Genomic DNA, 22,629 nt, shown 5'->3' on the forward strand with positions numbered 1-22,629 from the left:
GTATATAAGCCAAAATGCATTGCCTCTAAGCACAGATGATGCTCATCAAAGATAAATGTTGCATTTTATGGCTGCAATCTGAATGCACACCTATCTGATGGAGAGCCACATTGAAATCGATGAGAATCACTTCTGAACAAACCTGGATTTGCTCGGGCCATCAACATGACATTTAAAAAAACTCATGAATATTGGGTTGATTCATTTTGTTTGCGGAAATGGCTGAGATCCAGCAGTAAACCCTCCAATCTGTATACAGTATCAGAATATCATGCAGGTTGTGGGGTCTTTCATTATGCTGTTTATCTTTGACATAATGAGCACCTCTAGAATGAGAGTTCCTGTCGTCGTTGTCATCATTATCATCACCATCTACTTTTCGAGGTTATTTCAGAATTTGGTCTTTCTTATCCTACTTAATATTACAGCCTGCCTTGCTTAGACAAGAAGAATACAGAATCCTATATAATAAAGCGCAAGTGTCTCTGCATCCAGTCCCTGTGTCCCTGTGTCCTCGCTACTGCGCATGTGCCCCACGGACACGGATTGGACGCAGAGACTTGACACACACACACACACACACACACACACACACGCTCCCCCACCCCCACCCCTCTACCTACCGTTTCGCTGCGGCTGCCAACTGCCGCTCCCGGCCGGACTGAGCGTTGGCGGGGGGGGAAGCAGCCCCCCGCACTGCTGCACTTCGGCTCCATCCCCCAGAGCCAAAGTGCGGCGGTGCGGGGGCTTTTCACTTTCACACCGCCAGACTTCGGCTCCAGGGGACGCAGCCGAAGCGCGGCAATGCGAAAGCCCCCGCACAGCCGCGGGCTTTTTGCTGCCTGCCTTCCCCTTGGCTTGGGGAAGGCAGGCGACGAAATGCCACCACACCGCCGCACTTCGGCTCTGTCGGGCCTCGGATCAGTCCTCCGCTTCTTCCTCCCCCCGCCCGACAGAGCCGGCAACCCCGGCATCTGTGCTTTCTGTCGGCGGTGGGGGGGGGAGAGGAACGAACGGAGAGAAAGGGCTGCTTTCTCTCCGTTCGTTCCTCTCCCCTCACCGCAGACAGAAAGGACAGATCCCGGGATGTCTCCTTGCTGTCGGCGGCTGGGGGAGAGCAACGAAGGAGGAGAAAGAAGCCCTTTCTCCGCCTTCATTCCTGTCCCCCTGCCGCCGACAGCAAGGACAGGTCCCAGGGTTCGGAGAAGCGCTGCGCAGCGCTTCTCCGAACGCCGGGATGTTCTAGCACCCGTTTATTGAACGGGCTGAATTACACTAGTATATAGAATATAAGTTGCAATGTGGAATATTGAGATTGACAAAGACTTTGAAAATGGTTTATTCCGTTAGTGGCAAAAAAGTGTGGCTTTTTAAATTCTGTAAGACCATCCTCATAGCTCTTCAGAACTCCTTTTTCTGGCAGAGTTCACTAGTGAAATGTAGAGCAACCCTGGATGGATTCTTGGATAAAATTGAGTTTTGCTTTAGAGTCAACTTATCTGTCTCATCTCTGTAGGTAGTTTTGGAAATTTCAGTAATATGATTGAATTTCACTTCTCTCAGTTTGAAGTGAACCTCAAAGGCACTCCAAAAAGAGAATATAGAAAGACTGAGGGCCCTGCCATTTTGAAAACCGAAATGGACAAGGAGATTCTGTTATCTGATTATTCAGTATAAAATACTTGGCTTTCATTGTGATTTTCTGGGGGCGGGGAGGAGGAATTTGTGGGTTATATTCTGCCCTCTTAGCAGTTTGCAGGGAGATAAGTGGGATGAATCATTTGTGTGGGTTTTCTTTTTCTCTAAGCTACTTTTGTTCAGTGAAAATAAATGAAACTGACAGTTTTTCCAAAACCCTGCATTGTGCTTTAACTGTATGAGAATCAACTTACAAGATCCTTTAGAAGATAAATTATAACAACAAAGTCAAAATTCTATTCAGACAATAAGTTTGAAAAACGTTGTTAGTCCTTCAGACCAACACGTTAATTTTCACTCACTCTGATAAATGAAAAGCGCAAGTGAACTTGACGTTTGTAGATCCTTTTAAATGCTCCACCCACCCTCAGGATAAAAGAGTATTTGTTTTAGAGTAATTTTTCACATTAACTAAAAACAGAATCCGGTCTGTTGAAAGTGAAGGTGATGACTAGGGGGAAAGGGATGGTTTAGCATATCCTTAAACTGTAAGCTGATTGTTGGTAGACAGTTTGCACAACAAACGTAAACTATTGTTGTACCATTAGGTTAGAAATATTGAGTGGGGGTCAGCATTGTGCATTCAATGATTTCCCAGAAAATAATGTCATCATGAATTTAAAAGACAGTGGTAACAGTAGGTTTGCCGTATTTCTGATGTGATGTTATAGCCAATGATTCTCAGGCACCAGGGAAAAATAGGTATTGGTAGTCTAGTGTTGGTAAGCATTATGTCTCACATCACAGGGATGCAGGTAGCGCTGTGGTCTAAACCACTGAGCCTCTTGGGCTTGCTGATCAGATGGTCAGCTGTTCGAATTCTAAGACAGGGTGAGCTCCCGTTGCTCGGTCCCAGCTCCTGCCAACCTAGCAGTTTGAAAGCGCACCAGTGCAAGTAGATAAATAGGTACCACTGTGGTGGGAATGTAAATGGCGTTTTCATGCTCTCTGGTTTCTGTCATGGTGTTCCGTTGCACCAGAAGCAGTTTAGTCATGGAAAGCTGTCTGTGGACAAACGCTGGCTCCCTTGGCCTGAAAGCAAGATGAGCACCGCAACCCCATAGTCGCCTTTGACTGGACTTAACGGTCCTGGGGTCCTTTACCTTTACCTTTATGTCTCACGTCGCTTAAGGGCAAGGAAAGTGTGAGAGAGAAAATTTTGGGAGGTTAAATGCTAAGGTGATGACTTATAATCAAAAGTGTCCCCACATTGGCAAAGTATTTGCATGAATTCCTAGTAAGACTCTTATTGTTATCTGTTATTCCTGAGATTCAGACCTAGAAGGGAAATGATTGCAAAAAACAACGTTAGAATTCAATTCATGCAATTGTCAGTTGACAAAATTAATCCTAAAATTCATATTTTGCCTAGCCTTGGAGTTGACTCATCCTTTCCTTTCAAACCATTGTGTTTGCTTCATGAAAACCTGCATTTTTATCACCAAAAATATACTGTTTGCAGCCATTTGACTGGATCTGGATCTGAATTCAATGATAAAATATGGTTTACTCTGTTAAGAAGACATGCAATTCACTGCCTAATATAAAGTGTAATTTTTTTGCTGGTGTTTTTAAAAGCCAATAAGCTGAGTTGGTTTTGAGTTTGGATGTTATGAGATTCACTTTGCAATATGAGTGAGAGAAACACAACAACTTTGCTTGCATAGTAGGGGCTAATTGTAGCAAATAAAATCGAGGTTCTGGGTGCAGATAATGCATTCAGCAAAGTTTAGTCTGTCCTCCTAGGGTTGCAGGTTTGCATACAGACATGTTTTGCAGGTGTCTTGCTGAAGTGAAGGAAAGGGGAACTTAGCAACTTAGGATGCACAATGCTGCTTTAATTTTAAGTACTATTCATATATTTAATTTTTAATTTTTCAATTTAGTTTTAATGTATTTAGTCTTGCTGTTGAATTGTATTTTAACTAGTTGCTTTATATTTGGTGTTAGCCGCTCTGAGCCCGGCCTTGGCTGGGGAGGGCGGGGTATAAATAAAAAATTTTATTATTATTATTATTGCTAATCCACTATTTATAAATAAAACAATGATGGAGTCCAAACTCCCCAATATATAACTTGTGCTTTTTTATACTTCTCTAAATGAAACACCACCACTGCCAAGGAAAGTTTTATTTTTATTTTTTTTTCAATTTAGTATTGTTCAGTTGACCCCTTGCACTCCCTCTTTTAATCCCTCTAGTTCTGACGACGCTGTTGAAATGTTAACTTAGGAAGCACAATTATTCCCCAGCTCCATGTTCCTCGAGGAAAGTGTGCATGCCCCACCATCCCTTTGCACAAGCTGCCCACTCCTTCCTGCACATCTGGCCAGAATCCTCGCTGTTTTCTCTGCAGCTGGATGATAGGAGGGAATTGTTTCTGAGAAGTTGTACTGCGCCTGGACCAATAATGCTGTATTGCAGAGATAAAAAGGGAGCATGTTACAAGGCAGGAGATTTACAGTCTCGTTTCTTTCTTCCTGCATGTCATGTGCCTAGCTGGTCTGACTCCTCGTGCTGTTTCCAATTATGCATGTCAAGGCGCAATATTCTTGCAAACGTGAATGAATTAAAGATGAAAGTCCGCTTCAAGCTGTTTTCCAAACCATTAGGTTAGGGTAGTTAAGACCACAGTGGAGGACGGGGCTTTTTTTCCAGCGGGAACACACTAGAACTCAGCTCTGGCACCTTTCAGGTGGGTACTATTGCCATTATAAGAGAACAAGGTGAGTTCATTGAGAGTTCTGTCACTTCTTTTTCTTGAAAAATAGCACTGGTGCAAGATATGCTATCATGACCACTGGTGCATCAGGCGGCCTTGACATCCCAATAGTGAAGCAAACTTGAGGGGGTCATTTAATAGGAACATATGGGGACCCCGCGGCCATCATCTGAAGCCCTTTTCGTGCGCCTACTCCACGAAAGGTCAGGCCATGTGTGGGGTGCTTCACTAACAGGCGGCTGTGCCAGAATGAAGTCAGGGGGCTTTACCATGGCAGTCAGGGTAGACATTGGGGCAGGGCTCTCCCGGCAACCCACATGACCCCAGCATCTAGAAGAGCCCCTCCCAGACTGCTGGCCCCCTCCCCAAGATCCAGGTCTACATTCTCATCCCATTCCCTCTTCCCTTCTGACCAGACCAACCCCAGAGGGCTCAGGACAGTGAAGTACCTCTTTGAGCAAATAAAGGCATAGTAAAGGCATAGTAAAAAGTCCTCCTTGCTAGATATCCTCAGTACTTGTAGTATTTCAATCAGGGCTGACCTCAAACATTTGCTGCCTGAGGCAAAGGACAAGATGTTGCCCCTTCCTTATTCCAAATACACCAGGCTGGCAGCTGAATCTGGATTTCAACCATGGGTCTTCCATTGCACCTGAGGGCTGCAGGTTAGCTTAAGGGGTTCAGTTTAGGCGGCATGATGCACACATAGCTCTGTCCAATCCCCACCCCTCGGCACCTGCCGCCTGAGGTGTCCATTTCACTATGCCTAACAGTAGGGTTGGGGCTGATTTCAACAGACAAATGTAACTTTTACATAAAGTTCTTAAGTCACTGACAAATTGTTGTAAAGAACAGCATATATGTTAAAGATCAGGCCCGGCTCTAGGTGCAGTCCCAGTGGCACGGGGCGCCAGGGCACAGGGCCGGCAGGGGGGGCACTGCACGGCAAAGCCGTGCGGAAGCCGTGCTGCGCGCTGCGAGGGCGGGGACGCCGGAGCGATCTCCGCGCCTCAACGCCAGGGCGCCCAACCTCCTCGAGACAGCCCTGTTAAAGATGTACCCACCACTCCTTCATGCAACTCCACAAGTGTGAGTGTTCTACTAAACCTTATTTTAACAATACATTATTTTATTTCTGGGGTAGAAAGCTTGCCCAGACACCCCAGCTGCAAAGTTATAAGTCTAAATGTACTGAACTCTTTCATTTCTTCCTCTCCCTCACCCTCTCTGCCCCCTACCCCGTAAGCATTCATAAGAATAATAATTTAATAATAATTTATTATTTATACCCCGCCCATCTGGCTGGTTTTCCCCAGCCACTCTGGGCGGCTTCCAACAGAAATATTAAAATACAATAATTTATTAAACATTAAAAACTTCCCTAAACAGGGCTGCCTTCAGATGTCCTCTAAAAGTCTGGTAGTTGTTTTTCCCTTTGAAAAACACATTGTAGCAAGTGGGATCATTTATAAATCTTTTCCTGTGTAGTATCTTTCATTCCAGAGATGCTGACATGACTTTGGTGGGTAATTTTGTATGTCGTGACCACCTGGGATGCAGCTGTCAGCCTGTAATTCTTTCAAGCGAGAGATACGTAGTTTTGTGTTGATAAAATGCTGAGTAAACCTACAGGGATAGACTAGGAAATGTTAATGCTCAACATATAATTGTCCCCCCAGTTGGAACTGACTATCAGATTTGGTGACTAATCTATACTGGTCAATTTCAAACGTTACAAATGCGTTATAATCATGTGACACCAGAGGGCACTGTAGCGCAATGTAAAATCGTCAATGTAAAATTGCATTGAGAGCTATATAACGCCTCTTTTTTAAAGCGTTTTTACAATCGGTATAGATCCAGCCTTAGTAATTAGTATTGTTGTTGTTGTTGTTTAGTTGTTTAGTCGTGTCCGACTCTTCGTGACCCCATGGACCATAGCACGCCAGGCACTCCTGTCTTCCACTGCCTCCCGCAGTTTGGTCAAACTCATGTTCGTAGCTTCGAGAACACTGTCCAACCATCTTGTCCTCGTCTAATTAGTATTAAAAATCATCTAATGCAACTATGGTATGGAAATCTACTATGATTCCCAACTAGTAACATTTTCAATATGGCTATCATTGCCTGCCCCAGTTTGGGGTGTCATCTGTAATTTAGAAAGCCAGTTCAAAACATTAAATGGGCAAAATATATTACACTGCTCGTGGTAATGAAAACAGACAAGAGAGAGAGAGAGAGAGAGAGAGAGAGAGAGAGAGAGAGAGAGAGATCTTTATTATTTAAATCATTTTCTTGTATGTTGGATAAGACACAGTTCTGTTTATTGCTACGTAGGACTTAATTGAACAACCAAGCTAAACAAATTACATTTAACAAGCTGCGAAATGGACGAGAGCCATCTGGTTGTACAGTGTTGCTTTGTAACATTTAGACTGCGCAGAACCATTTGAACTGGCAGTATGAAACCCGGGAAGTCACAGGAAAGAAACCACAGAGCTCTGGAGACTGTAATAAAAGCTTCGGAAAAGACGCAGCTGAACCTCATCTCATGCCAAATAGCTCACTCAGGGCTCATTGAACAATCTCTTTCAGTACCCTTCCCTTCGCTGTCCCCCTACGCATCCTCTCAGATGCCGTTGGCTAGGAATGATTACAGAACCGCTATTAAAATTTGTTTTACATTCAGAGGAAATAAATTTTCAATTAGAAAGATGATTTTTTTTAAAAAAAAAAGAAAGAAATTCAAACAGGCTTGTAACTTGCGTAGTCACCTATGATGTGCACAAATCTCTAGGCGACCAGGAGAAGATGCTTTAGTAAAGTTCCTATTTTTTTTTATTTTAAAAAATCAATGTTACTTTTATGTATATGGGTGAGCGGGCAGGCTACCTTTCCCTCTGCCTTGGGCAGTAACTTCTGCAGGTTTATTTTCAAGGCACGTGGGACAATCCCATGCATGCTCAATGGGGCTTACTCTCAGGATTCCAGCTCAGCTCATTTCGACTGTTACAGTGCACAGTCGAAAGTAATCTGATAGTTGAGTCCAGTGCTATTTCTCTAGAAAAAGAGGTACCGGAACTCACCATGAATACCTCCCTTGTTCTCTTAGAATGACAATGGTGCCCCCATGAGAGGTGCTAGAACTGAGTCCTGGTGAGTTACGGCTGGGAAAAAAGCCCTTTTACGCAAAATATGAAAAGTCTATTAAAGAATTTCCAGAAGAGAAATTGTATTATCATCCTGAAGGTCCTGTAGCACTTAAAAAATGACATATGGATTGGTTCCTGAGAGGCCACCATCTCAAATCCCTCCTCCTCCAAGCCATGAAGACTTACCCACGCAATCACAAAATAAACATTGGATTTTGGTGAATTTATCAAAGCACATATTCCTGAATATCATTGCCAACATCACCTGGATGTTTTGAGTAGTCACAATCACCATGCAGAGGCAATGCATCGAAAAAGAACAACATAAATTAATTAATGCTAAAATGTTCCTTGTGCTTTAAGCAGGCAAAATGCGTATCAGCAAGAAGAACAATCTTTGTTTCCTTTATTGTCGAAATATTTTATTCTAAAAGATACCTGATTAACTGCAGGCTCCTATGCTTATTTACTCAATAGTAAGCACCACTGTTTTCAATTGTGCTTTCTTTCAAGAAAGTGCATTGAGAAAAAGCCTTGTCTTTTTATATCCAGTTGCTTGTATGCAAGGCATAGGCAATATCACTTTAAATTCCTGGTTGGACTCCAAACAAATTACCGCAATATTGTACGATCCCATAGCTTGGTAGAAAGGTGATCCTTAATTTAATTCTGAGCATAGCCTTCTCGAAATGCACACATTTTAGTGGAAAGTAACAGCTACCGTGTTTCCCCTTTTTTAAGACACCGTCTTATAACTTTTTTCCCTCAAAAAAACACGCAGTGGCTTATTTTCAGGGGGTGTCTTTTTTTTAAAGTGCTGGTACAACTGGGACCCACTGGCTCAGGACGCTCGGTGCTCTCTTCTGCGCGCTGCTGGGCGCGTTGTTGGCGCTGCCAGTTCCGAGCGCCTGCAGGGTGGGGTGGGGTGGCAGTGCTTTAAACCCCCAACCCTGTAGAAAGCAATGGAAGTTATGGACCGTAACAATCCTTAAGAGGTGCAGGTCTTAAAAAACCCCTGGTATCACCCTTGAAGCACAGCCTTCCAAAGTCAGGGGGGAAGAGGTCTGTTTAGACAAAGGAAAGGATCGGGGGTGATTCTGCGCCCTGGGACCCACAGAACTATTTTAAAAATCCCAACCTGGGGGGGGGGGTCAAATAGTGAAGCCCCATAGCCCTGTAGCATAAAAAATCCAGGAATTGTAAAATTAACAACAATAATAGGGGGGGGGGGCACTCTATCCAAAGAGTTAAGAAGGAATGGGAAAGTGTTGAGTTATATATGGAAAAATATGGAAAGGAAAGTTAAAGATAAAAAATAATAATTATCGCAAGGGAAAAAGTAACATCATAAAGGGTAATAATATTAAATATAAAATAGACAACACAACAGAAAAAGCAAGTATATGACTAAATGAGATCGCACAGGAGTGAGGGAAGTGGGGAGAGAGGGAGGGGGGTAAGGAATGGAAGGAGGCAATGGTTGGAGGAGGGTATAGGGGGGTGAATTAAAGGAAAATTAAGACTGAGAAGCGCATGGTTTTTGTTTTTTAAAGATGCAAAGGCTTGCAATCAGCCAAAGTATAGAGCCCAACTTCCAGGAGACTGCGATCTACTTGCGGATTTATAAACTGGAAGTGATCTACCCCCGTTTTATTGGTGTTCAGGTCAGAGTTGTTTTTAGAGAGAGGAAATATCCCATTTTTGAGGTTAAAGTAAAAGTTCCTGACCTTTTTTTATAATGAGGAAATGCTTCTAAAACTCCGTTCTTCATTCCACGAAGGGGAGAGGGGGTGGGGCCGGGTGCTCAAAGACAAAAGAAATGGAAAAGGAGATAGCGATCAACTGCAGCCTCCTGGGGATCGAGCATTCATGCAGCCGCCGGGAGAGGCAAGGGCTGCAGCCGAGTGCTGCTTCACAAACAAACGGGGGAAAGTGCTTAGAACCCAGAGAATCTGGCTGAAAAACACGAAGCAGCAACAGCAATTGCACACACACCATCCCAAGCCAGCACAGTAACCAAGTCCCAAAAGCAAGAAAGGACTCAGCAAACACTGCTGCGGCCGGCGTTGCTGCTGCTGACTCGGGGAGCTCAGTGCTCTATTCCGCACAGCGCCTATCACTATGGCTTATTTTCAGGGTACGGCTTATATTTCTCAAATGCTTAGAAATGCTGCTATGGCTTATTTTATGACTACGCCTTAAAAAGGGGGAAACACGGTAGGTGCCTTGTCTGGCTTGTAATTGCTTTCGTGTAGAGTCGGAAAGCAGCCAGGAAACAGAAGTGGACCTTAACTTAGAAGGTTTCAAGTTTTCACTTGCGTGTGTCGACAAAATATTGCCTCAAAATTATATTAGCTTTTATACCGCTACATCTCACAAATAATTCCCATGGAGGAATAATGTTACCTTGACATTGTATACTTCGTGTGTGTGTGTGTGTGTGTGTGTGTGTGTGTGTGTGTGTGTGGAATATCTCTGTCATTTGTTTCACATTCCCAGCAGAGGTCACCCTTCACAGGCAAATGAAGACATTTTTCACACCTACCTACACAGGGCACAGAAGATGCAAGTTTTCCTCACAAATTCTCTCTGCTTTTTGCTGTCTTTGCAGCTGGCAGTCTTATCCAGATAAACTGCAGAGAAGCCGGTATCCGGAGGGCAGCTCTTTGCTCTGTCCCACACCAGCCACTCCTTTGTAAAATAGGCTACGTTCTCCGTTTTGCAAATAATTAGGTAGTTGGCTTTTCATTCAGTCTTGGGCACGTTGGATATAAGTATGTCTAATAAGAATAATGGTTGGACAGTGTTCTCAAAGCTGCCAACATGAGTCTGACCAAACTACGGGAGGCAGTGGGAGACAGGAGTGCCTGGCGTGCTCTGGTCCATGGGGTCACGAAGAGTCGGACACGACTAAACGACTAAACAGCAACAAAGAATAAGAATCAGAATATGCCACCCATCTGACTGGGTTGCCCCAGCCACTCTGGGCAGCTTCCAGCAAATTAAAACAACAAGCACAGTAAAACATCAAACACTGACAATTTAAAACTTAACGTTTTTAAAGACAACCCCAGGCCTAATTTCTACAGCCATTTCCTGGCATGAGATGTAACAGGTAGCACATCCGTATGTATTAAATTTCCATCAGGTCGGCATCCACATAACCAAGCAGGGCCGTCTTAAGCATAGCTGGCGCCCTGGCGCGACCTATCCCTCTGGCGCCCCCCTCCTGTTTTTGAGCGCGGCTGCCGCACAGGTGGAGCAGCGTGGCACCCCCCTGGCAGCCCGGCACACTTGCGCCACCCAGCCTTGCCTTAGGGCTGGCCCTGCAACCAAGCACCACATTAGCAGCAGATAAGGTGGTGCATGAAAGCCTGTTTCCACGGTCAATTCTGTATCTCAGCATCAGGGGCGTAGCATGCGTTGCCAGCGCCCAGGACGGAGTGCACAGGCGTCTTCAACTTCCTAACGGTGTCTGTTGTCACCCAGGAGATCACAGCCACAGAGATAAGAAAATAAGAGTCGTTCTGTTGTCTGGAGAGGTCACTTCCTGGTTCGCATGGAGAAGCCGTTGTCAACGGAGCCCAGCAACAGAAGTGCACAGCACCAGGTGTTGAAATTTTGCACACCTAACAATTTTGCACCCAGGGCAACCATCCCTGTGCCCTCTTCCCCACACCATGCCACTGTTCAGCATTCACCACGTTTGTTTGTTCCTGCATCATAGGGATGGTGAATCTATGGCCCTCCAGATTTTGGGGGGAATACAACTCCTATCATCCCTGGCTGGAGCTGCTGAGAGTTCAAAACAATTGGGGAGCACTAGATAGGGGGTGGCTGGTGTACAAATACCCAATAGCCTTGATGCTATAGCATCTCCAGTTTTATCTTTTGCGAAAAGATAGGTGCTCAACCAATGTCTCGGTCCAGTGTGGATTGCTATCACTGACAGTAATCTTACTACCATATATCTGGTGCAATTCCCTCATTTACTCCAACTGGGCATTACATGCTCCATCCCATTTTTAGAGCTGGGAGTTGAATAGCTCGCCATTTGTGCCGTTAGCTCTTTTCAGAAGTGTATAAGCTACCAAGCTCTTCTATCAAGTTAATCGTTTCTGTCAGAGTAGTGCCAGTTTTTGGTGCTCCTTGCAAAGTGGAAAATAATGGTGCGGCTGTTGCACTAAATGCCCGAACTTGCCAGTCGCTTAAGGGGACCATATAGGAGCGACTAAAAGTTCTCTGGCGTGCTCTGGTCCATGGGGTCACGAAGAGTCGGACACGACTAGCAACTAAACAACAACAAAGGTTCTCTTATAGCCCCACTGAAAGTTAATGTTGCGTTTCAGCAGGCAGTGCCTCAAATGATCAGTAGCGGTGTTCCTTGATTAACCAACTGGATATTGTGTGTCAGGTGGAACAGTAAACACTCAAGAAAGCATAGACCACATATGCTGAAGAGAGGAAAAAGCAGTGGGTCTATTTGTTTATCATCCACACTTTCATAAAGTGTAGGAAGGTGGTTTTACAATATGCAATATATATATATATATATATATATATATATATATATATATATATATATATATATCTCCACTCCAGAAATATCCTTCAAATGTAATTAAAAGCATAGAATCATAGAATTGTAGAGTTGGAAGAGACCACAAGGGCCATCCAGTCCAATCCCCTGCCGAGCAGGAAACACCATCAAAGCATTCTTGACATATGCCTGTCAAGCCTCTGCTTAAAGACCTCCAAAGAAGGAGACTCCACCACACTCCTTGGTAGCAAATTCCACTGCCGAACAACTCTTACTGTCAGGAAGTTCTTCCTAATGTTTAGGTGGAATCTTCTTTCTTGTAGTTTGAATCCATTGCTCCGTGTCCGCTTCTCTGGAGCAGCAGAAAACAACCTTTCTCCCTCATCATCAACAACACATCAGTAAATATTTTTATGCACAAAGTCCTCATGCAAAGTGGAACAACTTACATGGGCAAAACAGAACTTCCCCTTCCTTGCCTTCTGCTGTGTGTCCCCTACACTATCCCAAAATCTGGTCCAGAGGGTCTGGGGAAAACCCCAGAGCAGATATGAGAGGAGTAGAGAGAGTAGATATGGAGCCTTATAATTTTAGTTCTCTTGTAAGGCGGCACTCATAGCAGTCTCTGAGAAGGGCAATTGCCAGTCCTGCCCCTGTCCTCACACCATTCCTTACAATGCTGGTGAGCAGCAAATTTTTTGGGAATCCACCAGGAGTCTGGCTGAAAGAAACACCGAAACAATTTTATGTTTGCTGCTGCCATTCTTTAAGTCCACCCACAATCAATGTGATGCTTCTTCCCTTGGCAATGTTTCCGCAGACTACGTAGGAAAGAGAGCTGTGAGGAGGACAGAAGAAGAGGGAGGAACAGCAGTGGCCATGGTTCAAAGACAAAAGAAAGAACTCGTCTTTTCTACGTTTGGAGGGTACATGGAAAAAGACCTCCGCACGGTCAACTTTAGCAAACTTTTAAAACTGAAGACAGTCTGTCATTTTGTGTAAATTCTCTTCTGCTTCTATAAACACAGCCGTAATCAATTAAAGGCCTACTTGTGAAGGGGCTATTGTGTGCCGTTCCATTCAGACATTGCCGAGTTGTCTTTTAGACTGCCTGTGGGGAAACATTGGTAAGGTGATGGGAAAGTTCAAAGTAGCAAGCTTCCCAATGTGGATTCTGTTATTGAGCCTTTCCCAGTCTCTCTCTCTCTCTCAACCCAAACTTCATATAGTAGCCAGGGTGTCAAGTGGGTTGAAATTGGCTCTGATTGAGCATGCTGTTTGCATGCTTTGCTTGTGGCAGGAGGTGCTAAAATTAAAGTTCTTCCTCTTCAGACTGGTTTTACTGCTAGCACTTGTTGTATGGCAATGAGTCGATTATTGTGCCTGAAATATGGTGAATAGACAACATTTATTAATTCCTCACTTGCATAAAAGGAATCCTTGACCTTTGTCTCCCTGAGAGCCACAATACTTTATATGCAATCTTTATGTGGGTACTGTAGGTTACATTTCATTTTAATTTTTTATTGCTTTCCAAAATTTGTAACAAATTAACATCAAATTAATTCAAATTTAATACATTTTTACAAGTTGATTTCCCACCCTGCTACCACGATGAGTCTCTTCACTCCCTGCTCATTGTAACATACATTTCCTAATTCTATTTCAATACCTAAAATATTTTTTCATTTGCTCATTAATTTTTTCCTCCCCCTTCTTCATTTTCCATCGGCTGCACGTATTTCAATTCCTGCTAGATTTTCATTTAGCTACAACATATTCCCAGATGTCAAGTAAAGTTACTCTTTGCTTTGTCAGCCCACAGAAATTATTAGTTATATAAATCAATATCCCACAGATACAACTTATCTTCCTGCTGTTCCGCATGCACCAAGTTTTCTAATTCTCTCTATATACCTTTTCATTCCCCATCCAGGCAAACAAGGGGCATTGCTGCATTTAAGCAATTGAGGAGGGGGTGGGAGCAGGACCAGTTAGTGGTCTGGCCTAAGGAGGGGTTGTGGTTCAAGGAGCACTTTGAGGGCCAGATAGAGAGCCCCAGGAGGCCAAATTTGGCCTCAGGTTCCCACCCCCACCCTATGTTGCAGAACTGGGTAAGACTGCCAAAATTCATTCCTATATTTCAACAGTCACAATTGATTCGAAGCCAGAATTCCCAAAGAACAAGCTACCTTTTGTGTAGCTAGAAGGCTTATGGATAAATCGTTTTAGTTTCTTTTCACTAAATCACACAGGGAACTTGTCATTAAAGGACGAGGAGAGGAATGCCATACTTTAAACTGATGCATTGTTCTCGATCTATTATTTATAAAGTTTTATTACATTTTGGTAAACCCTCTCTGAAAATAATCGCCAGCCGTTTATCACAGCCTGAATATTTCATGCCACTAATTCGTTAACGGTTTAGAAGATTAGGCGATGTTCCTGAACCAGAAACAGAGGTTAAAAGATGCCTTTCTGCAAAAACTTGATGTTTCCGAATCATCAGGTGGGCACTAAACCTATCATCATTACTTCATGTTCAGATCATTTTTTTTTTAAAAAAATCATTTGTCAAAGCAGGATGGCAACCCAAAACAGAGTGGCAGCAATAATAAAATTATTACTATTATTCTCTTCTTCCTTGCCTTCTGCCCCCCTCCCCCGAAGAATAAATCAGCCGTTTTCAAATTCATGAACATCGTCTACAACCCTTTTTCGTTTTTCATGTTCTTGCAGTGCCTGATGGGCGAGCATTACCACAGCTCAGGAATATAGCAGTTAAAGATGCCTTTGACAAAAGCTGGCGAAATCCCAAAGAATTTTGCCCCAAATGTCAGTGAAACTGAAGCAATAGAAATTTCAGATAGTTTTTTAAAAAAAAAAACCCACCACTAGCTGGTCTTGATGGATTCGTAAAAGAACGGTATGATTGTGTGTGCTGTATGTCAGAATGAGGTTTTTGGTTTTTTTCATAAAAAAACCCCAACAACAACATAAAAACCATATCAAGTGGGTTTTGTCATTCTGATTTTTTAAACCTCAGAATTATTACTTTTTAAAAAATTTTGCTTGGAAAAGGCATCTCCTGCCAGTCTTTCAATACACACATTGTGTCTTTGCCTTGTATTCCATCTATGAAAGAATAAGGCCATTTCTAAACGGTTGTTAAACACACACGCTCGTTCACCTGAATGCCCGTAAGTGCCATAAATGCGCAAGACAGAAGCAGGAACAGAGGAACTTGTGTCTGAAAGCTTGAACCGTAGTCAAGCCCAGTGGTTTTCGCGGTAAAGACTTTCCTTCTGCTTCCCACCCACCCAGCAGGGGAAGCAAAAAAAAGAAAAGGGAACGAACCCGAGCAGGGTGAGGCAGAAATATTTAGCTCCTGAATACAGTCGCTTTTACCAAAGAGGAGCGTCTCACACAGACTCTAAATTCCTGCAAAAAATGAAGACTTTCTCTTCACATTCCCAACCCCCACCCTGCAAGATAGGCCCGGCATTCCTTGGAAACAATGGCTCTTTTCAAATAGGTTTTTAAAATTTTGCAGGTGAAGGGAACAGGACAGTCACTTGATCCCCGGCACAAGGAGCCTGTTAATATTTTAAAAGTGAAGACAGGGCCTATCGGGGAAATTGAGGCAAAATGGCAAGTGACAATTAAACGACCCAGTTAGCTGGTGTTGCAGCCTTCTTCCCCATCTCTGACTCTCTCATCACCCCAACCGACGAAATGGGAGACTGAGATGGAAAAAGGCAGCCTGTACGCTTATATGAGGCAGGTGTATCCAAACTGAAAAATGTACATGATTTTTTTAAAAGTTAACCGTTGTAGAGAGAAAGAAGTCATGGAGGGGGGTGGGCATTGCAAGTCACTTTTAAAAATATCAAAGCTAATTTTGCATTCTCATTTAAAAACTAGGTTGACAATTTTAGCCCTTGCAACTCATTTTCATTTAGCTGGATTTGGAGTAAACCTGTGCACAGGAATTCAGACACTTATATTTGTCATTGGCGTTTTACGAAGGGGAAACACTCCCCCAAATTCTTGAATTCTCCAATGCAACTGCAAAATACGAATCCCACGCTGTCCTTTGGTTTTTTGTTTCCTGCTGCAACTGCTGTATATAATCATATATTTCCTTTATATCAATGGAAAATGGATGCCCGTTGTAAAAAATGTGCAATGGCATCCTTTCGGGGTGCTGCCATATTCGACCATCTGAGCCAACGTTTCTTATTTCCATGCTTATTGAAAAAGAACTGATATCACATAGACCTGATAACAGTGGAATGGTGTGGCTAGCAGCAGAGGGCTCCAAAGCACTGAATATATCTTGTAAGCTTGTCCTGAGCAAATGCAAGCTTTCGAATATTGCAGACGGTGCCTTTCATTTCTTCATGCTGAAGCCACGAGGATTTCACTAGATACTTCGTGTGTGAGTATTGTGTGCCCTAAAGCTGTCATTCTGTTCCCTTATCATGATCGCACAAAACTCCAGAGTAAACAGCAGAAGCCATCAAAGTAGGGTTACCACCTTTGGTTGGGCAAAATAAAGGACATTACCTGGTGCTGAAATGACTTCAGAGCTTACTCTCTCTCTGAATCCAGGCCTCCACCTGCTACCCACCACCTTTGCCCACACCCAAACTCTCTCTCCCGAGAGTCCAGTGGACCAGGCCTATGCAACCCCCATCTCTCCGACCCACCTGCTCACCTCTGCCCATGGAAAAACTCTCTTTCCCAATCGGCCCCTGCCCACTCTCCACCAGATACATATTTGAAAACGCTTCCCCGAATTAGGATACCAATGCCTGGTAATCCTTGCACATGCCCCCAGGCAGATGAAGAAGGAAGTGGTGATTGAGATATTGGTGTATGCCCACCCGCAAGGCTATTGGGCAGGTGTGGATACATGGCCAATTCCGGAACACCCTGCAGGGGTGATGAGGAATCAATCTGCAATGAACTTTGATTTTGGCCATGGGCCCAATTTCAGGGGCGGGAAAAAAATTATAATTTTTTTAAAATGCGGAAGGTCTAGTTCAGGGTTTCCCAAACTTGGGTCTCAGCTGTTTTTGGACTACAAATCACACCATCCCTGACCGTCCTGCTTGCTAGGGGTGATGGGAGTTGAAGTCCAAAACAGCTGGAGACCCAAGTTTGAGAAACTCTGGTCTAGATTTTTTGTAGACTACCTGGGCGGGGGTAGTACTCTGGGCCTGATTCAATTAAATTGTTGCACTACCAAAAGCCAGCACATGAGTCTCACTGGTGCAATGAGAATTTCCCCCACACACCCCTAGTTAGGAGGTTCAGGAGAACCCCCTGAACAGCAGACAGTGGGAGGAGAGGGGAGTCTGCACTGATTGTGGTCTAAAACATTGTGTGTATTCAGCCTTAAACTAGTAACCACGGAATATTTGTTTCAAGCCTCACAGCTTTCTCAGATGCGCATTCCAGTGTGTTCAACGGAGGGTATTCTCATGCACACATTCATAGGATTGTAGCCATAGTCTCTGCTAGAGCATGCAGAGGGTTTTTCTCTTTAGTTGAAGCAATGACTGTTTGCACTTTGCTAAGGTGAAAGCCTTCAGCTTATGGTAAGAGGACCTTGTTTGTAAGGGCAAAAATTAGCTAGCCAGTCTTTCTATCTGTACGTGTGGAAGCTGTTCCCACTCGCTGGAGCTCACAAAACTGTTGCTTTGGTTGGCCACTGCCCTCTTTTTATTAGAACACATTCAGACTCTTTCAGAAATTGGAAGGGAAAAAAAAACATAAATTGAAAGCTCACTACATCTTACACACTCCAGAGAAAATAAAAGAGCTTTAAAAATCCTGATGTACCTCTCAGTAGGGGCTAAAATATAGATTTCTGGGGTTCGTTTACAGGTGAGTACCAGGAAAAACAGTACTATCTTGCCCTGGCCCCAATATTTCAATTTATTTCGCTTTTGCTTTTTGCAGTCCACCACCCACACCTCTAAATGTATGTAGTATGCTGTTGGCAATATTTCCAGTGCAATTCTTTTTGCTTTATCCTACATTCTTCATCCAGGCAGAAAATGTATGGGATGGCAGATGGGGAAATACTTTAAAAATACAGCTTCCTTCAAGAAGTTCTGTCTTTATAATAGCCGTTACCCATTGTCAGACTGCACAGACACACACCAAAGATAAATGGCTTCTCTAGAGGAGCGAACCACATGCCTCATTTAATTTCTAATACTGTAAAGAGTTTGGGGTGGCTGTTCAAGCTGTTAGGTTTTGCAGAAAATATTATTGTTAATGGGAGTAAGGTCCTGGTCAGGAGCCAATGTTGCAAGGAAGGCACTCTGAGGAGGCAATGGGGAGAACAAGGTCCAGTCACTTCCTGCTTCCTCAAATTAGCCGGCTGTCATTGCCCTCTCCTTGCTCATAATCACTGTTCCATAGCCCTACTCGCCGCCGCCTTCTTCCTCTCCATCAAGCCAATTCCTTTGTTTTTCTGCTTGAGGGATCTTCACATGTTGCCCAATGCATGTAGCAGGAAAGTGGCTGTTTCACCTGCCTGAAATAACCTAGCCTCCTATAGAAGAGATGTGCATCTTTGCTTAAACAGGTAGCTGTGCTGACTAATCTACACCCTGGCACCTGATCATAGATCATGGAATTGTAGGGGTAGAAGCATGGGCGTACCCAGCGAGGGGCGGGGGGGGCAGCTGACCCCCAGAAGCAAAAAAATAAATAAATGGTTATAAAGTGATGAAACGAAACAAAATTAGGTAGGGCGATGGTGAATAATCAGTTGTTTACTACACTGAAATGGTGTAAAAACTGAGAAGTATCTAAAGCAGGCATTCCCAAACTGTGGCCCTCCAGATGTTTTGGCCTACAACTCCCATGATCCCTAGCTAGGAGGACCAGTGGTCAGGGATGATGGGAATTGTACTCCAAAACATCTGGAGGGCCGAAGTTTGGGGATGCCTGATCTAGAGCCACCTAGCGACTGGTAGAGGAATCTATGTCAGCCAGCCATTGGGATTCAAGGGAGGGAGAGGTACCTAGCGGGCTCTAGCAGAGAGAAGAGGGAATCTTCTAGAGGGGTCTAGTGAGTTTCGCGTCACTAAACTGAGCCGCCCGCCGCTAAACTGAGCTGCCCGCTGTTAGCTTACCTTCTTTTTTACATTTAGAAGACATTGAGGCTGCCTAAATGCATATAAGAAACTGGTTCCAAAAAGGTAAGTTATGTAGAAAATTAAATTTTAAAGGGTAAAGACCTGGCTCGGAAGTACAATGGGAGAGGACAGACTGACTGGTTTGTGTTTGATGAGCGTCCATCGGAAATTCTTCAAGGAAAATCAGGACTGGTTTGAAACAAAAGTTTTGAACAAGTTTTCTTCAAACCCAAGACATGTAACTAGAATAAACATTTTAAAAATTCAAGCAAATAATTGTAATAACTACCGTAATAAAGCACTGCTATAATTATAAACATACATTACCATATACCTACCAAGCCACCAATCAAAGGAGGGTGAGCAGGGTGCGCTCTCCGCAATGCCGTGATGTCACATTGTGGTGCCCTTGTGCATGCCGGGCACGGACGGTCTGGGGCCCAAGTCGGGACCGCTATTACTGGCTTAAAAGTCAGCTAGGTCGTTCTTTTCCTCACTTAGAATGAAGCTGGTTTGGGAGTAAATGCACCAAAAGGCGGTACTTCATAAGAAACAACAGGATAAATCTGGATTGTGGCTAATGTTGCGTGCCCACTGCTTCCCAAACCAGCAGCTCTGGATGCAGAGTAAACGGGCGTGTGTGCACAGCCTTGGTCCTGCTCCTGCTTTGCATCCAAATCACCATTTGCTCCTCTTCCTACTACACTTTTTGTGTATACCACTTGTTTATTATTACATTGTGAAGAGCTTCTCAGTATGTAAACCAAGCATACTCATTGTTTTCAAGTGATAAATGCAGGAAGGTGAGTGGATGGAATTATTATTATTATTATTAGAATTTATATACCACCCTATAGTGTACCTGGAACACGGGTGGCGCTGTGGTCTAAACCACTGAACCTAGGGCTTGCCAATCGGAAGGTCGGCGGTTCAAATCCCTGCAATGTGGTGAGCTCCCGTTGCTCTGTCCCAGCTCCTGCCAACCTAGCAGTTTGAAAGCACGTCAAAGTACAAATAGATAAATATATACCGCTCCGGCAGGAAGGTAAACAACGTTTCCGTGCACTGCTCTGGTTTCACCAGAAGCGGCTTAGTCATGCTGGCTACTTGACCCGGAAAAACTGTCTGCGGACAAACGCCGGCTCCCTCGGCCAGTAAAGCGAGATGAGCGCCGCAACCCCAGAGTCGTTCGCGACTGGACTTAACTGTCAGGGGTCCTTTACCTTTACCTTTTTATACCTGGAATGGGGAGGAAACCACATACATGGGGGAAAGGATTCTAACATGCAAGCCAAACACTTTCTGTTTCATCGAGAATCAGGTGCTGTATCTTCTCCACAAGGCTGGAGTCAGTTAGTTTTCTCTGGCCACAATGCAAAGAATTTAGCCTCGAAATCTCCCAATTAAATTGAATGGGCATTCCTCATTCATTTAAGCGAGGCTCGCACATGAGAATTTTTGAGGGGATTTTGCTCATCAGTGTTCATCAGCCCTGAAGAGGGCTTCCAGCTGTTTTAAGAGGCACACTGGCTATTGCTATTCACCCAGGAATCCAAATCGACAATTGCCGGATTTCTCTGTAAAGTATTTATTATGAAGACTTTGTTGGTGGAATGGGCCATTCCTTCACTACCTACCAATTAACCCTAATTTATAAGACGCCAATTTTGTGCATCAGTTTCTGATTGTAACATCCTTCCCCTTTCAAGATGTGACCTCAGCACTGTCCTTGGGTCATATCAGTGCCCCCCCGCCCCTTCTCATTTTCAGTCTTTCTTTCTGTCACTCTTGTATTCTGTCAGCCTATGTTATGGTGACATTTTTGTTGCCTTTTGCTCACTGTCAAAAGTAGGACAAGCAGGCCTCCGTTAGAGAAACCTTTATGTTCTGAAATGATTTGCTATCTACCATACTTTTCCCCCAACAAGAAACCCAACAGCAGCAGAATTTGTATAGTAAGATGTCTTCTGCCTCTTAGGTTGTCTTTCTTCTTATTTTGGGTATTTTGTATTCCAATTTTATGTTGTGAACCGCCTTGAGATCTATGGCGATAGGGTGGTATACAAATATAATAAACCATTATCACCATCTGTTTAGGCAAGTCAAATTCTGCATCTGTGAACATACACACCGATAAAGCTGAACCTGTGTAAGTTTAATCATGAAGGAAATTAAAGGACACATTAAAGAACAGTTAATGAAGGAAATTGAAAGGGCATGTGCGTTATTATTTTTGCAAAATGCACCTGTTTCTTTATAAAATTGGGAAGAGTTCGGTCAGGGTTTTTGGATTTCATAAAAACCGCCATGACTTCTGTCCCCATCATCTGTGCACCAGAAAAGGTGAGAATTAAACATGGATTTGTCAGATTTGTAGCTCTCTTAGCCACCGTACTATAGATTGGTCATAGTTCCATTTTTCATTATTACCTAAGAAAGACACACCCTCTCCCTCTCTCTTTCCTTCTCTCTCCCCTCACTTCGTTCACTCTCTCTTCTTCATCAATCATCATCAATGCAATTTGTTTTATGCCACACATGATTTTAGATTTTGCGCCTTATTCAGTCGAAGTGTTTAAGATGAACAAGCATGACAGTCACCTTACTCCTTCTTAAACTTATGATTACTTTTTAGTTGCTTGTTATCCAAAGGTCTCCAAGTGACACACAATGCATTTAAAAGCATAAACATACATAAACATAGATACGTTATATCATTTAAAAATAGTGGAAAACACCTACCATTTGTTTGAATATTCTTTCTTTCTCTCTTCCTCTCTCTCTTTGTCCTCCCAACATTTCTCCAATGAAAATAAGGACGTTCTAGTCAATTATTACTAGTACTAGTAATATTGTATTTGCACCCTGCACATCTGACTGGGTTGCCCCAGCATTAAATATTTAAAAAATCTTCCTTATACAGGGCTGCCTTCAGATGTCTTCTAAAGGTTATATAGGTACTTACCTCCTTGGCTTGGGGGTCACATAACTCCACACCCTCTGATGAAAATAGGGTCCTACCATCCAACCTTACCCACCAACATTTCTCTGATGAAAATAGGGACGTCTTAAGGAAAACCGGGACATTCTGGGATTAAATCAGAAACAGGGATGGCTTCGGTAAATCTGGGACTGTCCTTAGTTAATTGAGACACTTGGAAGTGTCTATATCAGGCATCCCCAAACTGCGGCCCTCCAGATGTTTTGGCCTACAACTCCCATGATCCCTAGCTAGCAGAACCAGTGGTCCGGGAAGCTGGGAATTGTAGTCCAAAACATCTGGAGGGCCGAAGTTTGGGGATGCCTGGACTACATTTATATTTACACACACACCCCAGCACACACACACAACAGCCAC

The 22,629-nt window shown here is 43.6% G+C and overlaps 1 long non-coding RNA gene across 1 annotated transcript; it reads right to left on the reverse strand.

Moving 5' to 3' along the window:
- Positions 1-3,813: 3,813 nt before the first annotated feature.
- LOC148684992 (uncharacterized) lies at positions 3,814-9,391 on the reverse strand. Its single transcript, XR_015950962.1, has 2 exons — positions 9,299-9,391; positions 3,814-4,110 (listed from the first exon to the last, which is right to left on the reverse strand). It is a non-coding gene; the product is annotated as an uncharacterized LOC148684992 (long non-coding RNA).
- Positions 9,392-22,629: the final 13,238 nt, after the last annotated feature.

Source organism: Zootoca vivipara, chromosome 7 (assembly GCF_965207765.1).
Source record: "Zootoca vivipara chromosome 7, rZooViv2.hap1.1, whole genome shotgun sequence".
Classification (NCBI taxonomy): domain Eukaryota; kingdom Metazoa; phylum Chordata; class Lepidosauria; order Squamata; family Lacertidae; genus Zootoca; species Zootoca vivipara.